Below are 8,988 nucleotides of genomic sequence, written 5' to 3'. Positions count from 1 at the left end.
GATAATCTAAAAAGCTTTTATGCAATAGAAATGATACCTACCATACAGTTATGATTTGACAAAATAAAAGGATAAGTTTGTTTTCAAAGAATGCGTTAAAATTGTATTTGTAAGCAATACTATAACTTTTATAATATATCAAATAAAGTATGAATGGGTGAGTTAGACCACTTTAATATTGCGTCATCCTGAAGGGTAAGTGCAAATTTGATGTATTCACTACCACCCTCTCATGGACAATGGATAAAATAACAGGTCATTTTATCTTAGTAGTTCTAGAACTTCCATTACACATTGAGAGCCTGTGTTTGTTAGGAAGAAGACTCCAGATCAACTGAGGCTCATTTTCGTAGCTGTCGTCAGTAATTGGGTTAGCCTAATTTGAACAAAAATTCTAATTGAAAGTATGTGTGAGTTTGTCAGGGGACCAGCAGGTGGACGCTTCAAAAAGAACGTGTGCGTGATTACTCCATCCATGTGGAGGCATTTGTCACTCGCTGTTGGAGAAAGATTAATAGAAAATATTCATGATCCTAAAGTCAACTGAATACAGCAGACAGCCAACCACACAAGGTGTTTAAGGTGGCCGAAATAGCTCAGTTGGGAGAGCGTTAGACTGAAGATCTAAAGGTCCCTGGTTCGATCCCGGGTTTCGGCAGGAACAGTTTTTGCGAGAGTTCTAAATTTGGTTCGTGACATTATCCGAATGCTCTATTCACATTTTTATCTATTAATGTCAATCTGTGAATGCTCCATTGTATAAACTAATAAAACTAAGATTTTACTGAGTTACAAAGGCTACATCCCCTCCCCCTGTTACTAGATAGCAGAGTGGCGCAGCGGAAGCGTGCTGGGCCCATAACCCAGAGGTCGATGGATCGAAACCATCCTCTGCTATGTTTTACATGTTAATTCAGCGAAGGTAAAACGCGAATTAAAAATATTTCTAAAAGCCTTTATGCAATTGAAATGATACCTACATTCAGTTTTCGTACGTGTAATCACTAAAAGGTTCGCCTAATAATAACTAAAAGTATGTGTGAGTTTGTCATGGAACCAGCAGGTGGGAGCATTGTCTTCTAGCAGTTTATTCCATCCATGTGGGAGCATTTGTCATGCGCTGTTCGAGAAAGATTAATAGAAAATATCCTAAAGTCAACTAAATAAATTAGACAGCTAACAAGACACCTTAGAAAATAATGAGAAATAATATCTTAACAGGGTGGCCGAAATAGCTCAGTTGGGAGAGCGTTAGACTGAAGATCTAAAGGTCCCTGGTTCGATCCCGGGTTTCGGCAAGTATTCATTTTGCGAGACTTCTAAATTTGGCCTGAAAATGGAGGGCTTCTGGTTGGAAACACAGGTTCAAAGGGAACATTTAGTTGGGAGATTATGGGTTGGACAAAACCCTAAACTCTCCTCAACTCTTCCATCCTTTCTCCGTGACCCAACCAATACTCAGAGCATTTCATATGATTCTGTATGTATATCAAAGATACTCCATTTAAAATGATATGTTACATTTCATATTGTATGTATTATTTAGGAATGTCCATCATCCATTTCATATGATATGAATTACAATTTGTATGATGTTAAGAATTTCCAAAACGTACAATACATTACAAATTGGCAAAATGTACAATATGTTAAGATTTTGCTAAACGTATGATATGCTACGAATTCCAATTTGTCTTTCACGTCTGACTCAATTTGTTTTAATGACATTACACATTTATTTTGGGATCCAACACTGTAAACGTAATTTTAACTTTTTCAAAAGAAGGCGAGAGAGGACACAGAAGAGAGGACGCAGGCCTTGAGCAAATCTAATTGAGAAAAGGCCAACAGAGGAGTGGCCTTCCCGACTCGGAAGCCCAAGAGTATCCTACCTGAGTCCTTCGCAGATGAGTTTTGAGATCCGCTACACCCCCTTTGAATCAGCTGTTTTTTTACTGGGAGGAGAAAAGCATGCAAATATTTAAAAACAATATGCTACATATCCTTTTATCGATAAAATGTCTAGCACAACTAGCTACTGTACATGTATTTGTACTACTTTACACATTTAATTTGTGATTAATCCCTTGTAGCCTAAATGTCATTTGCATAATGATGCTTGAGTGAAGGAGTCTCATTTCATTCAAGCACATTTGTTTCCGCATTTCCTGCTCTCCTTGACAGATGATCGGAATAGTTTGTCACATTATCATCAAAATAATCTGTCAGCCCCAATATTTCCATACTAGGCTGAAATCATTGTGTGATTTTGTATTAGGCCTTTGTTTTGTCACACCCAGCTAGCTAAAATGAGATACTTTGAAATTACTTCACCAACGCTACAGCTAGCTAGCTGTTGATATTGAATACACATGCTCACTGTGATTAAATGTTACATGTTATAGTCATAATTACAAATAGCAGATATGAAGCGGCCCACCTTCAAAAAGTTGCCAGATGGGAGCCTTGTCCTGAAAGACACCAGCCTTTATCTGTTGTATATGCCCTCAACACCTGTGCCCTGCTGGGCCTCTGTCCGAGCCCTCGACGCCTGTGTCCGGCTGGGCTTCTGTCTGCAGACTGGTCTCATAGATCAGACGTAACATGGTAACCATAACTCAGGGACACTCAAATGAGTATGTTATATTTAGTATGGTTACATAGACATAAGGTTAAGAACTTCTACCAACCCAAAGGTTGCGTGTTTGAATCTCATCACGGACGTAACTTCTAACTACTCATCACGTAACTTCTTACTACTTTTTAGTTACTTACCCTAAACCTAAGCTAGCCCTTTAATCTAACCCTTACCATAAACCTTCAACCTAACTCCTAACCTTAACCCTAACCTTTATTCCTAACCCCTAGCTAATGTTAGCCAGCTAGCTAACATTTGTAACTTTTGTATGATTGTAATTCGTAACATATAATTTGAAATGGATGATATGCATCCAAAAAACAATACCAAATAGATGTATCAGATTTACGTACAGAATAATATGAAATGCTCTGAGACCATGTTGCTGTCTGTGATCTCCACATGTGTGCCCGGTTGGGCTTCTGTCCATCCTCCATGACTATGCTCGGCTGTGCGACACATCTCCTTTGCATAGAGTTGATCAGGCCTGTGGCCTGTGGAATGTTGTCCCACTCCTCTTTAATGGCTGTCTGAAGTTACTGGATATTGGCGGGAACTGTAACACGTTGTCGTACACGTTGATCCAGAGCATCCCATACATGCTAAATGGTGACAGTGAGTATGCAGGCCATGGAAGACCTGGGCCATTTTCAGCTTCCAGGAATGGTGTACAGATTCTTGCGACATGGGACCCTGAATTATCATGCTGAAACATGAGGTGATGGCGGCAGATGAATGGCATGAAAATGGGCCTCAGGATCTTGTTTGTGCGGAATTTCTTCAGTTGTGGAAACCCACGTTTTCATAAGCTGTACGGGTGGCTGGTCTCAGACGATCCCGCAGGTGAAGAACCCAGATGTGGAGGTCTTGGGCTGTCGTGGTTACACACGGTCTGCAGTTGTGAGGCCAGTTGGACATACTGCCAAATTCTCTAAAACAACGTTGGAGGTGGCTTATGGTAGAGAAATTAACATTTAATTATCGATAGCTCTGGTGGACATTCCTGCAGTCAGCATGCCAATAGCATGCTCCCTAAACTTGAGACATCTGTGGTATTGTGTTGTGTGACAAAACTGCACATTTTAGAGTGGCTTTTTTATTGTCCCCAGCACAAGGTGCACTTGACAAGGTGTAATGATCATGCTGTTTAATCAGTTTCTTGATATGCCACACTTGTCAAGTGGATGGATTATCTTGGCCAATGAGAAATGCTCACTAACAGGTATGTAAACAAATTTGTGCACAGAATTTGAGAGAAATACACTTTTTGTGCATATGGACATTCTGGGTTTTATTTCAGCTCGTGAAACATGGGACCAATATTTGACATTTTGCGTTCATATTTTTGTGTGCTATGTGCACTGATTTCAAGCAATTTGAGTATATTTGTAATTGTCACGGCTTCAATTACTTCCTTGATTTACATTCAAAACAATTTCGCTAACATTAGGTTTTCGGTGTAAAAATGATCTTAAATGTATAGATTAAGCCCTTTCTCTTAATTGAGATAAACAAGATTGAACTCCTGTGGTGTTTAGGCTTAACACATTTACCCTTTAACAAGTTTGAATCATGACGAGGGAGAGCAGTTTGATGAAAATAAACAGGTTTTCATATTAAAAAGTTATGGATGATGATGACAGATTTACGGGGTAAGAGTCACGAGAATTGTCAGAAGAAGCCCAATGCTTTTCTACTGTCAGATTTTCACAGTAGGAAAAGAAAGCATAAAAAAAGAAAGATTCAAGTCTAAATACAGCAGCAGTGTCGGGATTCGATACAGGGTCGGCATCGGCGAGTATGTCCATTCTTGGCAGGTAGCATTTTTCAGGCAGCAGCAACCTCAAGGGTTGCAGGATTGAATCCCAGGCCCAAAGTTAAAATCTGGTGGGGAGCGATCCTAGATGCCATCTCCTGACAATTGAAATGTAAAACAAGACACATGTCTGTTTTCTGTAAACATGGGCAATAAAGTATTCTTCTTTTAAGATGTTACACTGACGATAAAGTAAACCATACCTTTTAACATTGCATGCCACATTATTTAGAGATACATGCCATAGTTCATTTAGAACTAGCCTACTGTGATTAATAAAATGTGTGATATAATTTGTTTGAAACATAGCTAAATTAAATGAAGTTGTAGAAATGTTCTGGAGTTATTATCCCCGGAGACTTCTCTCAGTTACCACTCGAATCTGCTGCCATTGCTGTGCATTAAAAATGGATGAGTGATACGGTTTCTTCTAACTGTAACAGAACACTTTTCCAATGCTGTTCCATTTTGCCCATTTAAAGACCATCTGCAATTCCCTGAGGGTTGTCAGTGCCTTCCACCAATATAGCACCAAATCTATGCTGTTACCGATACACACAACCAAGCTATTTGTCTAAAGTCATTTACCCATATAGAAGTTCACTAGTTTGTGTTCACCTGAAAGGCTGTTTGTGTGAAGGGTCATCAGAGGTCAGGAGGGGGTCAGTGTGGTGGGCTAAGGTGTTGAATTTAAAGGTTACCATTGCCAATGCATTGTCAGCTAACATGTGGTGTCTCAGATTGGGGACCAGAGAAGAATTGTTTCAGATTCCTGTAGATACAATCTGCCTGATCTGAAGTAGTCTCCTCGTTGCATTGGAGATGACTGTGGTAGCCTATCCAAGCAGCATTGGTTGAGTAGCATTGTACAAAAGTAACATGAAGATTTCTTATATACAGCATAGCTGTGTTCGAATTCTCATACTAACCGCACTAACCGTACTATTTGTGATGTGAATTGAGTATATAGTATGCTTATTGGTCATAGCATGCCAAAGGTTCCCGGATGTCGTATTAAATTCGCCAAAATATGAAGTATACATGCAGAGGACACTATTTTGGTACTGTAGGGCCCATAATGCAATTCTTCAGGAAATGAACATTCGGGTGCTTTTGTAAATTCGCTCTGGCTATCTTCTCCGATTTCAGAGCACTCTGTCTGAGTGTACCAGAGCGCAGAATAATGAATATACCAGCGCTCAACACCCGTTGAATATGGCCAGTGTCAGTAAATATCTGCAAAAAAAGTGTAATTAAATTGTTGCCAGCAGCACAGTTACTGTCACCAACGCACTGGATAACATGAAAACGGCCTAACCAGCTCTGCTATGGTGAGTAAAATGGTCAGTGGTCTCATTTGTATCTGGAAGTAGCTAGCAAGCTAGCCAACATTAGCTTGGGTGCTTGACTGCCGTTGTAAGGTCAGAATGCTCAAATCAACTCTACTCTTCGGCCTGAGCACCCAGTGTGCGCGCCGAGAGCGAAATGCTCTGAATTTACAAACAGACAATCTGACAATGCTCTGAATTTAGGAGCGCACTCTGGTACTCCACATTGAATTTAAGAACACACCCCAAGTCGTACAATGTCTAACTAGTCATTTGTTAAGCTAACTAGCTATCAAGAGGTTGCATAGCAACAGCATCAACTTCCAGTAGACAGGCGAAGAGCTAGTACGCTCAACTGAAAGCATACTGTTTGTTTATAGTATACTAAAATGAACTAATAGTATATCGTATGTAGTATATAGTCATTAAGTGTGTAGCATACAGTATTTTAGTCTGGGTATTCGAACACAGCTCATGTCTCAGTGGAGCTGACTATTCCTTGCACGACTACTTACTTACTCCTCTTCATTCCCTATGGAACAGTTAAGTACATACGACTTTTCATTGTGACATAGGTTATTATTGTGTCATTACCATTTTACCATTTATTTTTTAAGTAAATACCTGAACATTCAAAAGCCAGGCTGGAGAGCCTTATACTACGAATGTAGTTTGAGGAGTTAGTGAGGTAACTTTGGTCAACTCTTGAGTTTAACTTGGGATAACTGCTACCAATGAAGTGGCTCTCCTTTTAGCCAGGTAAATGTAAATGTCACTGAAATCTTCAGAACTAACCTGCTCCAGGGCAGGCTAACTCAGGGCTAACTACATGTATCATGAATGAAGTGTCTGAGCCACAAGTTGGGGACCAATTCAATCAGATTCCCCCACTCTCACAAAGATTGTGTTGTTTTTGTGTGTTAAAACATTGTAATGTTAAAATACCGATGACATTACACATTTAGTAATGACAAATGCATTTGAAACTTCACACACAGTAAAACTTTTGTACAACTTAATACAATTTTTTTTATCATAGGAGAGGGAAAAAAGGTGCTAGTGCATTGATAACCACACCAAAGTAATCAAATAAAGACGACACTTCTAAACGTCTATTTCACACGATAGCCTGCTGAATTTGCAAGATAACTTATTTTAATTTCGATTTCGGCACAAATTAAAATGTACCACTGATTTGCCCATGGTTTGAAGTTTCAGCATTGTTTCAATGAAGAGTTCAGTGTTGGACTAGCCAGCCACGTGCGAAATGCACGCGCAGTTACAATCCTGCTAGAGTTAGCGGTAGGCAGACAAGCAATATCCACCGTTGTAGCGCAGATAGAACAATGAGACAGATATTTCACCGGATGTATAAATGTGAAGAATCTGCTTGGCGTTTCTACTCACTACCAAATATGGTAGTGAGGGTAAACCCAGTGCCGGTCGTGGGAGAAAATGAAACGAGATGAATTTTGGCCGACAATTTTCTCATCGATGAAACATTTGATCTCAATACAGAATTATGTTCCCAACACTAGAATCTGTTTCGAGTAGAGTGGACTAAGATGTGTTATTTAGGAGTGCGTGGTTTAGGAGTGCAAAGGCGAATTGTGATATTGAACACGCACATTTCACAGAGTAGGCGTTTCCTAACGGAAATATGCAAATATATGTATGTAAATAACAACAGCCTACACCCTGGGTTCTCACACTGAGGTGTTCATACCTATATAGCCCACAATCAGTGAACACCACTCAGACGGCTTCAGTAGGCTACGTAAACACTGACTGATCTATTATTCAATGTTAAAAATGTTATGCTAATGAAACTACAGGAGCAACCCAATATAATTAGTGAGTCACTGAGGACAAAACAGCTGGTACCTTAATGTGGACTTTGTTTATAAGAATGGAGAAAAACATCTCCATCTCCACACTGTTCTGCATGTGTATGTGAGTGATGGAGACAGAAGATAAAAAGATCAAGCTACCACTGAGTCAGAACAACCCAGTGAGTCAAACATGTTTCATAGACCACCAAAAGAAGTCCTGACAACAAAGAAAAACATCAATCAATGAAAAGATTTTACCAATACATGTTTTTGGAAACATTGTGCTATTCAACTGAAATCCTTTGGTAACTGTGACAGTTAATGTCACTTGAGAATGCATTTAACATTAGTCTGTCCAGCAATACACCACCCAATGACTTTATGTATTGAGCATTGTCTCCAATCATGAGGAATGAGGCTTGCCAACTTGCCAGAGATAATAATGAAGTAAGCTAGTAATTCTTACTTTGTCACTGGTCTTCTCTCCTTCTCACGAAGCAGAATGGTAAAAGACAGACCTTGCAGTCCCAGCAGCCTACAATAACATTGTGCATTTCACATAACCACCAGCAGATGGCGACTACAGACTAGATGAACTAACCTCAATCAGACTGATGCAGGTGAAATCATCATTATTTTGGATCGCAATGGTTTTCTTTCATGGTCTTTCTTTCCTGTCGCTTGCTGAGTCCTTTGGGATACATGTGGCCCCAGTGATATGTCTAGGCGTCGTTTTAAGTGATAATGTGTCCTATTTCTGTGGTGAACCGTCTCTTTTTTTCACATTAACCTCATTCACATCACAACTCGTGTCACCAAGGCTACGCAACCTATGGGCAGAAATGCTGAGAAGCATCTATTGGAAATGCTTGACGTCTCAGATGCTCTTGGCTAATCCACTGACAATTTGTAGCAGATCATTTATCAATTACAAACAAATCGTGTTATTTAAAATATTGATTGAACATGGTAAACCTTACGAATGGCTGGGAACACCTGACCTGTCCATATACATTGTGGCGCGCGCCATCACAAAGCACCGAGGCCGTGTCAGGTCAACTCTCCATGGCTCTGGGCCAACTGGTGTTAAAACTAGGCTAGTTAGCCTACCCCTTATTGAGAGTAAATGGCCGAATTACTCTGCAAAAATAATTACATCACTGGCACGATGGCATTGCATTGCAGGAGGGGAGAATCCCTCTGCCCGCCCGCGCATCATTTCCAATCACGTTTCTGTGGAGCGGTCCTCACTTCCTCTCCTCCCTCCCTGGCATGACGTTACGTAGCACTATAATGCGAAGAGACGTGACTCTCAGAGGCAAACCTCATGGTGACGTCACTCACTCGGCAACTAGATAAATATGGGGATCCGAA

General features: G+C 40.2%; 2 non-coding genes across 2 annotated transcripts; both read left to right on the top strand.

Moving 5' to 3' along the window:
- The first annotated feature begins 585 nt into the window (after window positions 1–585).
- Window positions 586–658, top strand: trnaf-gaa. Its single transcript has one exon. It is a non-coding gene; the product is annotated as a tRNA-Phe (tRNA).
- A 567-nt stretch (window positions 659–1,225) lies between these two features.
- trnaf-gaa lies at window positions 1,226–1,298 on the top strand. The gene has a single exon. It is a non-coding gene; the product is annotated as a tRNA-Phe (tRNA).
- The last annotated feature ends 7,690 nt before the right edge of the window (window positions 1,299–8,988 follow it).

Source organism: Oncorhynchus tshawytscha, linkage group LG04, assembly GCF_018296145.1.
Source record: "Oncorhynchus tshawytscha isolate Ot180627B linkage group LG04, Otsh_v2.0, whole genome shotgun sequence".
NCBI classification, from domain to species: domain Eukaryota; kingdom Metazoa; phylum Chordata; class Actinopteri; order Salmoniformes; family Salmonidae; genus Oncorhynchus; species Oncorhynchus tshawytscha.
The sequence above is the reverse complement of the archived record's forward strand: the minus strand, read 5'-3'. Positions and strand labels throughout refer to the sequence as shown.